This window comes from Amblyomma mixtum, chromosome 2, assembly GCF_055824585.1.
Source record: "Amblyomma mixtum isolate Tamu chromosome 2, ASM5582458v1, whole genome shotgun sequence".
Lineage (NCBI taxonomy): Eukaryota > Metazoa > Arthropoda > Arachnida > Ixodida > Ixodidae > Amblyomma > Amblyomma mixtum.
Genome location: NC_143013.1, coordinates 207,770,903 through 207,788,709, shown reverse-complemented (window position 1 = coordinate 207,788,709; position 17,807 = coordinate 207,770,903). Strand labels below are relative to the sequence as shown.

The window sequence follows — 17,807 nt, the reverse complement described above, 5'->3', positions numbered from 1 at the left end:
AGCGTACTCTGAATTTTGTTACTTACACAGCATGGCTCAAGCGTATTTAATTATCCTTTATTAGCCTTTGCTGGTAATCTAGCGCAAATTTTCCCTGCACTATATTTCACTTAAGTAGCACTCAGCGATGCCGAGATTTGCGGAATGCTTTTCACTGGGAAAGATTTTTTTTTGGCATGCTCAAAATATAATGGGAGCGCTGAGACCGCATCAGTCTTGCGTTTCAAAAAACAAAAAAAGAAATTACCAGCCTGAGTCGGGACAAAACGCTGTGTAAACGATTAGCAATGATTTATGATCGATTCTTGCGCAGCATACCAAACTCTCCAATTCTCTTCACGAAGTCGTTTAGTGTGCTCAAGATTCTCTAAACACACTGTATAGGTGCGGGAGGGGCCATATTTTATTGGTTTACTGCCGTACACGAGTGTGACAGTGCTTTTGCGCAGCTTAGGTTTCTCAATGTCTTCCGACGGTGCCAGAGCTGGCGGGGAAGTTGCACGGATGACTGCGACGTGGTCCTCATCTGTCCAACGATCGAGAACAGCGGTGTGGCGGTGGCGGACTCGCTCCTCACACGAATGCCCGGCTCTGTCTCCTCGCGGTCGAACTCTGCCTGGTACCGCCACTGGGCAGTGGCGTTCATCTACGACGATGGGAACGCGCTCTACTGCGACGCAAACCGGGACTCCAGTTCAGGCGAACTGGTGGGCGGGTCGTCTTGGGTGACTGCCAAAAAGCTCGAAACCATACACGTGAACAAGGTGAGCAAAAGTGGTATGGAGCTGAGCTACGGTATGGGAACTATGGGGTTCAACGTGCCGCATCTGCGCGTGGGCTGTGAAAGACGCCGTTCTGAAGGGTCCCGATTAACAACCTGGGGTTCATCGTGGTGCACTGATATCGCGCAACACAAGAGATTTTTTAATACAACAGCATTAGAAGCCCCATGGGGACAAAATGTGTGGTTGGTCATGAAATGCGCCCATTGGCTGTATGAAAGGCGTCACTAGTCCGTATGAGACGTCACCAGGCCAGATAAGACCTGACGAAACTTCCAGTTAAGGCATCCCAAGCTGGTAATGGTAACACTAGATAAAACGAGCCATTTCGCACGAAAGTTAGGCTCCTTATCTATGTAGACACGAGAGTTTCCCAAGGCACAGACATGTTTGTATGAACCTGGCTATAGGGTCAGGATCACCTATACTTCTATACGCATCGCTATTATCAAACTATGAATTCTTCACAGGATAGATACAAAATTGTCTCGGCGAAGCGAAGCGCTCAGGATTGCATTACTCGTTTATCGCCCACGAATGTCAGCAATGTGAACAGGTTATCGCAACGTTAAGGGGCTGGAAGTTGGAGTGAGGACACGGAAAGGCTTGTATTTTTCATCAGGCTCAGGAAGACCCAAACTACAAAGAAGGGGTGAGGGAGGGCGAGCCCACTTTGGAATAAAAGAAAATAGAAAGAAAGAAAAAGAAAGAAGAAATGAATAAAAGGAAAAGCGCTTTGCCAGCCATGAACTTGCGCTTTCGTGACCAAAGCTAGTGGCGGCACACTTACGCATGCGCTTTCACTTTCACGCAAGGCTCACTTACGCATGTGTAGAATGACAGATGTAATTCCAGGCTAAGACCGTTTAGAGCTGAAGCGTTGGCACAGTTTGATGACCAGGAGGTCTGAAAGGGTTGGGAGTTAACTCTAAGACGTTCTTGCGGCCTGGTTGGTTCATAGTTCTGGATAGGTTAAAACTGCGCAAAAGACGAGGACATGGGCAACGAAGAACAAGGAACACAACAAGACACACCCCGGACGCAGCCCGGGGTGTTTTTAGAGTTCCTCGTTGCCAATGCTCTTGTATTTTGAGCAGTTTTAACCTTTCCTGAGGTAACTTATCAGCTTTGGACCAATTCAGCTACAGGTTGTGAACGACACACGCTGACGCAAAACGAAGCACACCACGGCCAGATAGCGAGGCCGTCGCCAGGCAGCATATGCGATCTGCGCCGTCCTCACCGCGAGGTCCAGATCTCCTACCGGAACGCAGAACTCAGCGACCCGCTCGTCTTGGACCGGGCAACCTTTGCTACCGGTGCAACCAACCGGGGCAGTTCGCCCGCGCCTGCGGCCGCACTCCGTACCGGGAGCATACATGGTCGAGAAACCCAGAAGCCACCGGTGATAGACCTTCGATTCTGTGCGACGTATCAAGAGCATCCAGTTTTGCTTGCGCCTTTGGCATGTCACGTTAGAAGTTCCGTTGACATTATAGCGCATTTCATTGAACTAACAATAGCTAGAAAGATATTATATCGTTTCGCTACCGGAGGAAGCGCCTCTTTGCCTCTTGACGAGGCGTTAAGCCAGCGTCGCGAAAACAAAATTCGCTTCAGAGAGTGCGATACCAGTTTTTGCCTCGCGAGTGGCACATCACAGTTAGGTGGTGTGTGTAGTTAGGATGGTGGTTCTCTGAGAAAGACGTGTGAGGCGACAATGCATCGTCAATATATCCTTTGGTGTAGTTCGTGCATGAGACTTTCTAGCTAGGACAGCTATTGCGATGGACATGACCATTGGAGGCTATCGAGAGCGTACGACAGACACGTTGCAGCTTTTCGCGAAAGCGCCCGCGGTATCGTAGCCTATACAGGTTCCGTACACGGCGCGAGCGGGTGGATGGCGTGAACTGCCACCCGCGCCACCCGAAAGTAGAATGCAATCTGATGATTGCGGCTGAGAGAGATGCCAGACACCGGGAAGTGGTAGAAAACTGCTCTGCGGAGCAGGGAAGGGCAACTAATCCATTGTGGCAAATGAACAGCGTGTCTGAGAGGGGAAAGGCAAGATTGGCATCGTTCTTGTACGAATACAACGCTTCATTCACGCACCATCGTGGCTTCAATACTCAAGTTAAGCACAGGACAGACACAGCTGACGCATTTTTAGATCAGTCTGCTTGGCTACGACAAAAACACAAGAAAGCGCCTTAGGCGAACTTATCGACACGAGCTTTGTTGTGAGGTCGAACAGCCTCTGAGTCTTCCGTGTAGTCTTAGTTCCAAAGAAAGACGATACGTGTAGGATTTGCGTGGACAAGCGCAGTTTGAATGAGGTTACGTACTTTCTATCAACCGTTGCTTGTTTAGTGCGTAATCTAGGTGGAGCGAAGTAGTCTACGATGCTCTATGCTAGTCGCTGATATTTTCAGGTTGAGATGGACGAGCATGACGAGCAGAAATTTGATTTTACTTGTCACAGAGGGTTTTTTATGTTCAATACAATGTATCTAAGAAAAATAGCAGTGCTGAAGCATGCAACCACAGATGAAGACTGAACAGGACACAAGAGGAAGCAGCGCTTGTGTACTGTTTCTTCTTATTCTATGGTTGCATGCTTTAGCGCTGATATTCTTCTTAGATTCAAAATGTGCCAAGTAGCCCGAAAAGAAGTTTTGATGGATGCTATGTATTTTGTTTAACAGTACCTTTTGCTGGGCTAGTTGGTGTGACATTGTGTTCAGAAAAGAAAAAAACAGCGCTAAATTTTACACACACCACACAGAAAGACGAACAGGACGGGCGCTGACTCCAACTAAGTTTATTGAAAGCCACATGTAGCATATATAAAGCCCGAAGAAGGTGAACGCATGCGCATTTCCCACATGAAAAAAACACACACACACACGGACGATTACTTCTCATAATCGCGTATTTTTGAACAATATGTGCTCACTTCCTCGTAGGGAGATAGAAGTGGTGCTGACGCACATGCCACCCCTCTTTTAGATAAAAAAGGCTTCTGCCAGTTCGCGAGCTAATCTATCCTTACTTCTGGTTAGAATTTTAATCTGTTCAAGTCGTGGTGCACAGTGCTTTTTTATTTTCATCAATGCAAGAGCGGCAATGGGCGGGAAGGTTTTCGAACGAATCTGATGCGTTCCCTAAAGGCCTTCTATGTTCCCCGGCACGCTCGGTGACGCAGCGTCCAGTCTGACCGACGTACACCTTGTCACATGTAAGGGGGATCTCGTAGACCACTCCCGTGGCACACCGTGTTCGCACAACATGGGAAGGGGCTCTCTTTCACATTTGAGCTTCCTGAACTGGACCGCCTCCAGTTTTTGAACCTTAATATTAAGCTTGGGGACGGAAGTGTTTGCTGGTGCTACCTGCCCAGGGCCAAGAAAGATTTTTTACCGTATGATTCGGCTGAATCCAAAACTGTTAAGAGGGCTGTCGCCACCCTTTCTATGGAATCAGCACTCCTCAAGTCGTGCTCTCACATGACGCGGGAGAGCTTCCAGGGCGAGGTGAACAGACTGCGTAAAGCAGGGATCCCTGACCACGTCTTGGCTGCCGTAACCGAGGCATTGCTGCAGAAACTTAAGGGCAAGCCAAAGGGGCAACGAAACCAACCCACCGCCGGGCACCCACCGGTCAAAAGGGTACAAGCGTCCCCCGGCCTGGCGCTCGGCTTCCTTTAGGGGTGTACGTTTGGGAGAAGTGAAGTGGGAGAAGCGCACATGAATAAGAATAGTGTGGAGCGTATATGGCGGGCTATCTGAGATCATGAATGGCAGTTTACCGATGCTCCTAAAGAGGAAGGTATACAACTGCTGTATCTTACGGATACCCACCTATCGGGCAGAGACGTGGAGGCTAACAAAAAGGGTTCAGCTTGAGTTAAGGACAGCGCAGCGAGCTATGCAATAAAATATTATAGGTGTAACGTTAAGGACCCGGAAGCGGACAGAGTGGGTGAGGGAACAAACGCGGGTTAATGACATGCCAGTGGAAATTAGAAGGAATATATGGCTCAGTGCGAGAAATGCAATGCGAAGACAAGATGACCGTTGGTCCTTAAGAGTAACGGAGTAGATTCCAAGAGAAGGCAAGCGTAGCAGGGGTGGCAGAAAGTTAGAGGCGGTTTAAATTAAGAAATATGCGGGGATACGTTGGCCGCAGCTGGCAAAGGACAGAGTTGAGTGGAGAGATATAGAGAAGCCGTTGCTCTGCCGTGGGCGCAGTCAGGCTGATGGTAATGATGATTATGGGAAGCGGACAGCGCCTAATGAACCGTTTTCTGGGAGATGAGGAATGGCAGCATGCGTTCCCATACATACAATACATCGTATTTACACATCGCATAGTAGCAGTATAGTGCATCTTACTATACTATACACTATACATCGTGCAGTGTACTCACCTGTGCCACTTCAGGGTTATCGTAGAGAGGCTACGGTCCACGGCAATTACTTTTGACCTGGACAAGATACAGATTGTTCAGCCCTGTCGTCTTTGTTCCCGTCACCCATACGCTTCTTCCTTAGGAGCGCAACCACCGTCCTACTGCCCCAATTACGAGGCCGGCATTGCAAACAACGGGGCGCTGTGATCTCGCGGTTGCCCATTGCAGTCCACTATATCTCTTCGGAACCGAAAGACGTTAAAGGCTATGTTGGAAGTATTAGGAGGATCGGCGTAGTTATTGCTTTATTTCCAGAAGTATGCCTTGTGTGGAGCACTGTGCCTTGACCTATTCGATGTGACTGCGACTGACAACTTTGGAGAAACGTTGGTCATAGCGGTTTCCCTAATTCCGCATGCTTTGCATTATATGCAGTTCGTATGATGTGCAATACACTGTGCGCGTAACACATCCTGGTAAGGTCTAAATACATACGGGCTCTATCTTATCATTGACCTCTCACGGAAACCGTACGCGTAGAATATATGAAATGTACGGAATATTTTTGGCAAGTGTACGTATTTTGACACTTTTTTGTAACACGTGGACTAAATATTTGCACGATTCTATAAGCGCGAGCCATGTGAAAAGTTTCAGGCTATACCCCAAAAAATTGGCGGGGCTTAGCTTTGGTTAAGCCTGGTAGGTTGCGAAAGCAAAAGCGCAGCGCCTCCAACTGAAGGAACGCAGTGCGGCGCGTCTACAGGCCACGCGTGGCTACCGGCCGCCGCTGCGCGACGACTGAAAGCGTCTTCGGTAATTTTTTTATATTTTGTTTTTGATGTTGTTGCGACTGAAAGAAAACATAATCTACAGCTGGTATGACGTCACAGCGGCAGTAGCGCCCCAGGTGTGCAGCGCGGCAAACACACACCGTAACTGCAGCCGGGCTCTCTGAAGGAGCGAGTTGGTCGCCCATAATCTACAGCTCGTATGACGTCACAGCGGCAGTAGCGCCACAGGTGCGCGGCGCGGCGTAACTGCAGCTGGGCTATCTGAAGGAACGAGTTGGTCGCCCATATTCGCCCCACTAAAGGTCAAATGTAACTGCGGCCGGGTCACGCTTGAAAGGCTTGAAGGCCGGGAAGGCTTGAAAGTGCGAGTACTATTGCTTTCGCAATAAAAGCTCTAGTGGGGGAAAGCAGAGGTCGGTTGTTAGGCTGCCCCCAAAGAACCCTCGATGGTCAGTATACCGAGGACCCATGATATGCGTTGTACGTAACAGGCAAGCTCTAACTTTGCCGCTGTGGAATACATGCATGATCTTTCTATCTTACCGTTTTCTTTTATCCTTACGGTAATCCAGATACCACTTGGGAAGCACCGTGTTCCTGAAAACAGAGTGGCGGCCGCCATACGCGACCTCCGCGGCCTCGGTCCTTACCACGTCACAAAGAACAACTGCCAAAAGTGGGTGGCCATGCTGCTCACCAAGCTGGGCATAAAGATGCCTCCGTGCTTACCCAGCGCAGAGGAAATCGTGCACGAAGTTGTCGCTCCGGCAGCAACGAAGATTGGAATCGCCGCAGCAGTGGTGGCAGCGGCGTTCAGCGTGGCGCGTAGCCTCTACAAACAGTGAAATCTAGAAAAATCAAGAAATAAGTCGCCATATGAGACCGACAACTACCGGTCGAGCTTGAGAGCCTTACCGCGTCTGTAGCGACCACTGCCAGTGACCGCTTGTAGAAGTTCGCATTAAGAAACAAGTCACAAAAAATGGTTGCAGTTTAGCTCAGCTAAGCGTGGTTTAGTAAAATCGTCCTGACGACGTAGACGGCTTTGGCCGACTCGCTGCGTCTATAGCTATAACTGCAAAGCTAATGCGGCTCCTTTTTCTAGGAAACTGAGTCATGCGGTTATAGTCACGTGACCACAACTGCCAGGGCAGCAGTCGGCACGGCGGTAGCGCGCGGTTGCAGCTGCGGTCAGTAACCTGGTGTGTCACGTGACTGCCACACCTCCGCTGCTCCTCCACTTGAAGGTCGAATTGCGGCGCCCATGACCTTGGCTTGACTAGGCCAGTAAAGATTTTGCTTTAAAAACTCCTTGGTTCACTCGCCGTGTCACTTCTGTCTGCGGTTTTCCCCGGCCCGGTCAGTGCTCTACACGCCGAATTAGGGTCCTGTTAGCAGTACCGGAAATTCGGGCAGTTCTTGCTCAATCTTACGTCAAATAGCACAGACTTTTTCATAGCGTACTTTCAACAGCAGTCCTTGCAAGGGCTTTCTTCGTTGTTACGAGGAAACCGGCCAACGGTAATTTCCAGGACGACGGAAGGAAAGCTATTTATGGAAGGTGATATATGTGCGTCATAAAAGATTAAGTCACCCTTAAAAACAACCACCGCCGTCATCTTGTTCCTCCCGCCCTTTAAGCCCGATCCACCAAACCCTTTCCTGCGTTCAAACAGCTTTTCTTAGTGCGGGTGGTCCAGCATTGGCGTAATCTAGAATAGAAAGCAGCAACAAATGGTGCGCACGACTAAACACATTCGCAAGATCAATCTGAAGCATAGCAAGCTTCTCATGATAACAAGAGCAAGACTATAGAATATATAGGCACTGCTCTACAAACCCTCTGTTGGCTTCAGCGGTCCCATATATCCCATTTTCATCCCATAGGTCACACGCACCTTACACACAACTTTCTGCTCACGAAACAAGATAAACCAGTTTGTGCATGTGGAGGTGAACTTACAGTTAACCACATTTTATTTTCATGTTATAAACTCGAAAAACTAAGGAAAAAGTGCTTTTCTCTGTTTTACACGCAAACCATTCCTTTCCACCCAGCGCTACTCATAGGCGATAATGCAATTGTGGACATATCTTGTGTTTTTAAGTTTTTAACTGAAGCAGGTTTTCTCAACAAAATATAAATCATGACCCACAGCTTCACATGATGTCCCTCAGCCATTTCCTCACTCGTGAAGAAAGGGCTGAGGCTTTTATTTGATTGGTCGGGTTCCTCGACATCCTCGCCCAGCCAAGGATGGCTGCTGAGGCTACCTGACCTTTTTAAAGCTTTTACCTTTAGCAATCCTTAAATCTCTTTTTCTCTGTTATTAGTAGATAGGTAAATTTTTAGGCCCTTTACACCACTGATCACCTTTTCACATTTTTATTAAATCGCACAGAAATTATTATACCTTGTGTTTGGCGCATGATGGCCTTAGCTGCCTATGTGCCATTAAACCTAACATAACATAACATAACATAAATAAATAATGTATTCTCCTTTCTCTTAATATTATTATTACATACCACTACATACACCGCTTACATACATACACCCGGTGTCTAACAGGTTGTTTTCACTAGTGAATGCATTCATTTGTTTTCCAGAGTTCAAGTTCCTCACTTTTATCCGTGTATGAAAAAAGAAATAATTTTTAACGTGATCTTATGAAGCTATAAAAAAGACTTACGGTAATCACTACCAGATTCTTGACAACCACTTCTAGTTCCCGTGGCTAACATCACGTGGCGCGTGCTTTCAACATTAACAAATATCCCGTTGACATCATCCGTGGCGTAATAAAAAGAGTAACCGAGTGGCTGCAGAACAGTACAGAACGTCAAAGGCCATTAAGCTAAGTGCCAATGCCTGGGCACTGTCCCGTATTCTGGCAATGGTCCTAACTTAAGAAGTGATATTGTTCTGGTGTCAGGCAGGACCGCTCTATGCACGAAGGAACGGTCGCTAGGAAATGGACAAGAATCAATGGTAAAACGGGAGAATGTGAAGCTCAGTCAGAGAGGAGTTTCCTACGAGCAAGCAAAGGCAAAGAAAAGACTTGGAAAGGAGTGAGAACTCTTTATTTCCGAAGTCTAGATTTAAACTTAACAATACCCCACACAGGCACAACTAATTCCACCGCTGAACCAGGTTACTGATGATAGAGGCGCATTCCTGCGAACTTTGTCCAACGATAAAGCTTTCATGAGACCCATCCACGACCTTGATGTCAACTTTCCCTTCGCAGTGCTGAAAGTAGTGAAACAGAAAACGCACACCGAAGAGCTATGCACATAACACACTAATACAAAGCGCCAACACGAAAGGCACACAGTGAAGCCGCAATAAAAATGGTGAACCATTCATCAAAGTCATTCACCCGAGTGCGCCTTTGCAGCATAACAAATAATGTGCAGTGCGAAGCGGGAATTTCTTTTGTGTATCGCACCAATAAACTCATTTACCGAGCTGGTCTCCCTGAAGAATAAACAAGCTGCATGGGCAACATTCACGGGTGCAGCGTTAGCCCAGACGCGTATGTTACCATCGTATCCTTTCAACTGGACTCGCTTCAACGACCATCATTGGCCACAACAGCAAGCTTTGCCGGGGCTCAAAGCTAAAAAGCAAGACATGTTGCCTCCTTTCACAACGGACGAACTCTTGCCTAATAAGGAAGGCGCATAACAATATAATGGAAACGCTTAGTTACAAACTACAACACTATACTAATTTACTGACTCTATTCCCCTCTCAAGCTGCTTGTCAGTTTCTGAAAAAAAAATACGGGTAATCTTTTAAATGCCATGAGATGAAAGCGCGAACTCAAGTGTAATTGCTTCGGTTCAGATGCGCACGTAGTGATGTAAAGAGAAGAAAGGTGGTTGCGGAAAAATGCAGTGTCAGCACATTTGGTCTGCAGAAGGCTAATTGAGAGGTCAATCGTGCAAAGAGAGACATGGGGCCAAAGCTTTGAAATCCGCATGCAGAATGATGTGCATTTAAAAGCCTCCTCTGAACTCTTTCACGGTGCACTGTTGTCTGGTAAGTCGAGCTGACAAGACGCACGAAAATGCTTCAAGTATATCTATAGGTTAACATTACAATGCGCGAACCGGACATGGGGCCGCTTCACGGTTAAATTTGAGTTCTATATTTTTGGTCGTTACAAACACGTGTGGCGTACTTGCAGGAGACTTTCTAAATTGCAGGCTAAATCAGCGAAATTATTAAGCCTAAACTCGATCTAACATTACATCAGAGCGAAAACATAAACGGATGCACTTATTCTATCTTGTGGGTTTCTACGTGGACAAAGGCCACCACCCACCGCGGGTTCGAGCTTCGCGCGAGCCAAGGGCCCCGATCAGCCGTCACCACACACCACTGGGACACCGATGCAGCGCACTCAACCTCCGCTGGGAGGAGAGCGATTCGCCGCAAAGAAATAGGCCTCCAAGTTCACAAAGGAGACGTTTATTCACGTCGTCCTTCAGCAGGTACACAAACACTCAATAGTCACCCGTCCCGGGGGCGCGCGAGGAGCAAGGCTCCGCTGCGCGCACGAAGCGACTAGAGCAATGCGCGCCGCTAACACGCCGCTGCAGGAGAATGTCCCCGCGGCAGTGCTGTGATCTCTCTCTCGTGTCGACCGTTGGGCCGGTTGCGAGAGAGAGTGGGCAATCAACACAAGGTACGCCTGTCGGAGGTCGCTGGACCCCGCTGGACAGGCTCGAGCCGCTGCAGGTCAGAGGACACGTGCGGGCGAGCTCGAGTAAGCACTGGTCCGAGCGGCCAAGGGCCGGCACGGACAAACAGTAACGTACGCACCTTACGCTGTCTCGGAGGGATCTCTCTCTCTGGGCCCCGCTCGGACGGTCGCGCGGCGCGCGGCCGCCCAAAGCGGGGTCCCGAATTCCCGCCAAAAGGCGCCAATGGCAAAGGCCCTTGGGGAGCCGGGGCGGAGCTGTGGCTAAATGACAGTGATTAGTCACCCAGCCGCCTCTCCACCGCCTGAGGCGGGAGCAAGGGAAAGAGGAGAAACAACGCGGGAGGCCGGCTAGCCGCGCAAAGGCGACGGCGAAAGCCAGGATTCCCACATCCCCCTCTCCTTAAATGCCCTCCTACCCATCGGCAAAGCACGCGGCCAAAATAAAGAAATCAATACACAAAAAAAAATAAGCTACACTTCAGTTCCAAAATAAAGAAATCAATACACAAAAAAAACTAGATACACTTCAGTTCCAAAATAAAGAAATCAATACACAAAAAAAACTAGATACACTTCAGTTCCAGCCACAACAACGTAAGAAAACGAAGGGAAAAAAACAAGGCAAACACTGACATACGCTTCAGTAAATCAAAACAGCTTGCAGATTATATACACGGTACACAAGAAGATGTGAATACAACTGTACAGCTATGTTACAGGTGGATGCCAGCCTCAAAGTTCGATGGCGCGGCCCTGTGGGCCGGTCGGCGACTCACCGCTCGCAGACTTCAAGTTGAACGGGTTGGGAGGGCCGACGACTGATGGCGGTCTTCTTTCCGTTGATGTATGGTGCGTTGATGACGACGGGGCCGCGGTAGAGCACTGACCTCGCGCCCTTGGACACGACATCACGTTCGGGCACAAGAAAGTTAGTGCACCCCTTTCACGCCGGCTGAAACGGGCGAGGACGTTCGGCGGCGTCCAGATGTGTAACCTTGTCCACAGCGAGGGGTCCTTCTCATCCTCGCGCTCACGCAGAAGGACACAACGGCACAACTCACAGGCGTCGCCTTGGCTCATGGTTACGCGCGCACACAGCCACAGCCACAAACACGCATACACCGGCACGTGCGCGGACGCTGGTCGGCGACAACGATCCCCTCATCAGAAGCGTCCAGAGGCGCCGCGGCGAGGGTCAAAGGGTGCACTTTCCGCCCCCCATCGCAACCCATCGCCCCAAACGCCCCGCCAACTTCCCGTCCATACGGGCCGCACAAAACTCGCACCGCGACACACGGCTCCTTAACGAGCCAACCACCCACAGTCGGGCCGGAAATGAGAAAAGGCGCGCTGTACAAACGACACCCATCGTTTTCTTCTTGAAGATAAGAGCAAGCACGAGCTGGCTGAAGTTTGCCGATGTACAAGTCTGTTACGTTAGAACGAAAACAGACGAACAAGCGGGGAAACGAAAGTGGCTAGAAACTGACTAAAACAAAACAAATAAATAAATAGATAAACACACAAGGCTGGAACTGAGCATGCTGCCAAAACAACAAAAAATAACACACCGTGCTTCACCTGGGTAGGGCCTGACGAGAAAGCTCGCCAGCTAGCTGAGGCTGCGTGCCTTCGGTTGCGGAAAAGTCCGCCGTCCGGCATAAATCACACCGGTGACCGTCGCCTCAGATTGTACCGGTGCTCCGTACGCTTGCGTTCCGCAGCACCAGTTGTGCCTTTGCGCTTGCCTATGATACCAATGGGTACCGGCGCAAGCTCGTCAGACCGTGACGCGTAGGCCTTCAGGTCTATGAACCCCTGCTTGCTCCTGGGGAAAGGCCCCATCAAATCGCAGGTGGTCATCTGCCACGGACGCACTGTCAATCGGTTTGATCATTCCAGGCGGCTTGCCGCCCCGTGACTTCACCGCTTGACAGACATGGCAGGAACGGCAATAGCGGAAAATGTCACGCTTCATGCCGGGCCACGTCACCGATTGACTCAGTTTTGCAAAAACTTTGCAGCCACTCAGATGACCGGCCAGTGGTTCGTCATGAGAGAATCGCAAAAGTGCGCCTCTTAGACTTTTGGGGATAACCACCTTCAACGGGTCGATGGACTCGTCATCGGTGGCTATTATTTCAGCACGAGCCCGTCATGGTCCAGCAAATATGACTCCCCGGGGTTCGCCGCGACACACGCTGGCTTCTGCCCCCCTGCGCCCGCTACAATACAAGTAGCGTCACGGCGCTCCGTCTCCCTGAGACCGTCGCTCACCTCGCGACAAAAGGGGTCATTTTGCTGGGCTTTCAGTAGCTCTTACGGCTGAAAACGATTCCAGTCATCCCAGAGGGGAGCATGGTCTCGTCCCCACTCAGGTTTGCAGCCAAAATTTCCGTTCGCGTCGGCACCTCCGAGGCGCTCACGAAGAGCTTTGCCTCTCGTCCGCTTTGCGAAGCGCTGCTCGCCTGGTTAGCGGAATGGGTTAACCCGTTTGCGGGTTCCCCCTCCTTGCCGCCCGGCGGCTCGTCCGCTGTTTCGCCCCCTCCGCCTACAGGCGTCAAGGCGCCGCTGGCGAGTGGGGCACGGGATAGCGCGTCAGCTACCACGTTTGTGCTCCCCTTTCGACACTGCACGGAAAAGTCGTAATGCTGTATCAGGAGAGCCCAGCGCGCCAGCCGACCCGCAGGCTCGCGGAGCCGCATCAGCCAACTAAGCGCACTGCACCCCTGCCTCAGTGGAGGCTTGGGTGGGCTGCACGAACGAGGGAGGCAAGGCTCCTAGTTCGATGAGCGGCGTGGTTTCCACAGGGAACCGGGCCAGCGCCTCGCCGTTCCCAGAGCAGAATTGACTGCTCGCGGGGCACGGCTGCTGCTGTTCGAAACTGCCGGTTGCGGCAGCGTGACACGAACTGCTTTCGCACTGGGCGGAAAGCTTGCACAGCTGAGGCATGCGACCAGCGGATGCACCGCAGGGTGCTTCCGATACAGCTCCAATGGGAGCCGTGTGGTCGACATTTTGGGTTGTCTCGCCGTGAACCCCACTGGGGGCCGCGGCCAACCACGGTGTCTAGCTATTCGAAGGAACAGCAGCCAGCGGATAAAACGACGCTACAACTCCGTAGGGAGCCGACATGTAGCTGCCGAGTGCCCCGCTGGGGGTGTTAGACACGGTGCGCAAGCGTGATCGTCAAGGCGACCTGCTCGGTTAATGTGCCATCAAAGGCGTAAGCGCCAATGACTTAGCACGTTGGGCGCCAGTTGTGGGTTCCTAAGTGGACACAGGCCACCACCCACCGCGGGTTCGAGCTTCGCGCGAGCCAAGGGCCCCGATCAGCCGTCACCACACACCACTGGGACACCGATGCAGCGCACTCAACCTCCGCTGGGAGGAGAGCGATTCGCCGCAAAGAAATAGGCCTCCAAGTTCACAAAGGAGACGTTTATTCACGTCGTCCTTCAGCAGGTACACAAACACTCAATAGTCACCCGTCCCGGGGGCGCGCGAGGAGCAAGGCTCCGCTGCGCGCACGAAGCGACTAGAGCAATGCGCGCCGCTAACACGCCGCTGCAGGAGAATGTCCCCGCGGCAGTGCTGTGATCTCTCTCTCGTGTCGACCGTTGGGCCGGTTGCGAGAGAGAGTGGGCAATCAACACAAGGTACGCCTGTCGGAGGTCGCTGGACCCCGCTGGACAGGCTCGAGCCGCTGCAGGTCAGAGGACACGTGCGGGCGAGCTCGAGTAAGCACTGGTCCGAGCGGCCAAGGGCCGGCACGGACAAACAGTAACGTACGCACCTTACGCTGTCTCGGAGGGATCTCTCTCTCTGGGCCCCGCTCGGACGGTCGCGCGGCGCGCGGCCGCCCAAAGCGGGGTCCCGAATTCCCGCCAAAAGGCGCCAATGGCAAAGGCCCTTGGGGAGCCGGGGCGGAGCTGTGGCTAAATGACAGTGATTAGTCACCCAGCCGCCTCTCCACCGCCTGAGGCGGGAGCAAGGGAAAGAGGAGAAACAACGCGGGAGGCCGGCTAGCCGCGCAAAGGCGACGGCGAAAGCCAGGATTCCCACAATCTTCAAAGTTGCCGTCACCGGGCACTCGAGCTCTATGGTTCTACTCGAAAATGGTGACGGCATACTGGGTGCAGCTCGCATGTGCAGACTGGAAATGCGCCCATCGCAGCTCCTGAATCCAAAAGTCTATGACCCTTTACGTTATAACTTTTACCGTTTATTTCGGTAGGAATATAACTTTCAGAGGGGAAGAATCGCGGTACACATCTCATGTAACACCTGTGCTAAGCGTGCTGCCCTCGGCAAAAACATACAACCCTCTTGATGTGAAGGTATAGTAGTTTATTCAACTCGGTTTAAGGGCAAGTTTTTTTTTTCAGAGTGCAAATCTTGCTCTGCGACTGGGCGTTGCGGAACAGTAAAGGTTCTCAATTGGTGACATTTGAGCTATTCTTTTTCGAAAAATTAAAGCATCGAGTGACACTTCCATTACAAAACAGACGTCGCATGGAAACATGAAGGCGTTCTTCTGGACGTTCAACTGGGTCGAAAAAATAACGACACCTTTCTAACGAATTTCTGTATGAGTATACTTTAGCCAACGCGCTCTCTCTTAACAGCTTGTCTCTGCGCAGTTAAGTAATAATGCTTGAGCAGAAAAATTAAACGCTTACATCTGAAGCACCGTAGTCAGGAGGCAGATGAGTGGCGGAGAAAAGCGGCATGGATGCTTTGATGAGCGTTATGTCGCCGTCGAACTTAGTTTTGGGGCGATAATTCATCGCTGCCTTGCGTAGCTCGAGGAAGGTGCTCAGGACCGTAGTGATGTCCTTTCTGCGTGGCAGCATGTCGGGGTTCAATTCTAGGAGCATGTTCACTGCAGCATCCTTCTTTGCCTCTAAATTTTTGTGTTGCTTTAGGCGCTCATGGACCTGCGGACACATGGACACGCTCATGGACACAGCCCCATATCACTAACGAGTATTCCATGTAAGTTACTTGAACACATCGTTGCATCTAACATCGCGAGCCATCTCGAGAACAACGATTTCTTTTTCCCACGCCAGCACGGATTCAGAAAAGGGTTTTCCTGTGATACACAACTAATTGAACTTACTAGTGATTTATTCAAGAACATGGATGAAAACTACCAGACTGACTGCATATTCATTGACTTTTCCAGTGCGTTTGACCGTGTTGCCCATTGTCGCCTTATAGCTAAAATATCGTCGCTTAATTTAGACTCGCTAACTGTCTCCTGGATCCGGAACTTCATATCTTTTCGAAAGCAGTTCACGGTAACAAACAACTTTTCATCACCCCTTAGTGACGTCACTTCTGGGGTCCCTCAGGGAAGTGTTCTCGGTCCCTTATTATTTTCAATTTTCATAAATGACCTGCCATCGCATCTTACATCATCAGTCCTACTGTTCGCCGATGACTGCATAATTTATCGCCAAATCCGCTCAACCACTGACCATGCAATTCTTCAGCAGGACTTTGAATGCGTAACTAACTGGTGCACATCTTGGCAAATGACACTTAATACTGACAAATGTAAAATCATGACAGTTAGCCGGAAGCAGTCAAACTCGCTATTCACTTATTCCCTTAACAGTGTCACGCTATCCCGCACGTCTTCCTATAAATACCTTGGCGTTTATCTGACTTCTAATCTTTCTTGAGCGGAACATATTCAATACATAATTGCCAAAGCATCGCGCACGCTTGGCTACCTGAAAAGAAATCTTCATAGCGCACCTGTTTCTACCCGCAAGCTAGCATACTTAACATTTGTCCGTCCCCAACTAGAATATGCATCAGCTATCTGGTCACCACATCAGGCTTATTTAATTCATTCCCTCGAAGCAATTCAGAACCGTGCAGCGCGTTTTATTTCTCACGACTACAACCGTCATTCCAGCGTAACAAGCGTCAAGTTATCTTTATCGCTAACAAGTTTACAGACACGTAGGGATATCGCATTTCTTTGCTTACTACAGAAACTGATATACAGTCCTCACGCGTCCACACTGCCACTGACACGCCCAATGCGCACTTCACGTCGCCTACATAATAATCTTAGCTTCCAACGTCTATTCGGCCGAACACTCGCGTTTAATTCTTCTGCTTTGCCACGTGCTATCAAGTGTTGGAATGGCCTTCCGGATTGCATTGCTACCATACGTGACCCATTAATGTTCAAAAACGAATTGACCACCTTCATGCATCCATGATATTGTAACATAAATTGTGTTCGTATGTGTAGTCAAATCCATGCAGTGCCGTTGTTTGTTTGCTGTTTTTTTTCTCTGTGTCAATATATTACGGTTTTCTTCAAGTACGGTGTAATAATTGTTTGCAATCCAATGTATTTAATATTGTTTACTTTTGTTTTTTGCACTTTGTACCATCTTTTTTCTGCTAAATATTGTAACCCCTCCCCTCACACAATGTTCCAAGTGTGGAACCTGTGAGGTATTTGCATAAATAAATAAATAAACAAATAAATAAAACGTGTTGGGTATTGCCGCATGAAGCGACACCCTGGAGCCACAGTTGCTATTCGACTTACAGTACTTACGAGGAACATTGCTCACTCTACAGTCGTATGCTACAAAACGAAACGACCATGGAATCCTTGGCTGTGGAATGGCATCTGATCGAAAAACCATTTATGAACTTTAAGACTGAACCTGTTCAATCAAGTGGTTAGCTTTGTTTTCAGATCATTTCAAGCCATAATGAACACAGCTAAAGCTGCGTAATTACTGATTTGCTGCCATATCTACGCTATCTACGCCTCAGAGTTTTCAAAATTACCTTGAGAGCAAAGAAGCACTATATTCTATACGATGTTTGCAAAGAGCGCTTCATCCATAGCGGAAATGTCGGCCTGGGGACACTTCGCATTTGGCTTGACTGATGCTGCGCAAAATACATGGATTAGACCCGGAGGTAGATTAGCACATGGAGGTGCTCACTCTGTGCAGGTTAGATCGCTTTAATAGATACGTTTACACCGAGAAGCTTTATAAGTGAGACCACGCGGGATAACCGTCAGCGTACAAGGTCGCTTCGTGAGGTGGAGAAT

General features: G+C 49.8%; 1 pseudogene; it reads left to right on the top strand.

Annotated features, from left to right (window-relative positions):
* The first annotated feature begins 462 nt into the window (after positions 1-462).
* On the top strand, positions 463-6,835 carry LOC149362386 (uncharacterized; annotated as a pseudogene).
* Positions 6,836-17,807: the final 10,972 nt, after the last annotated feature.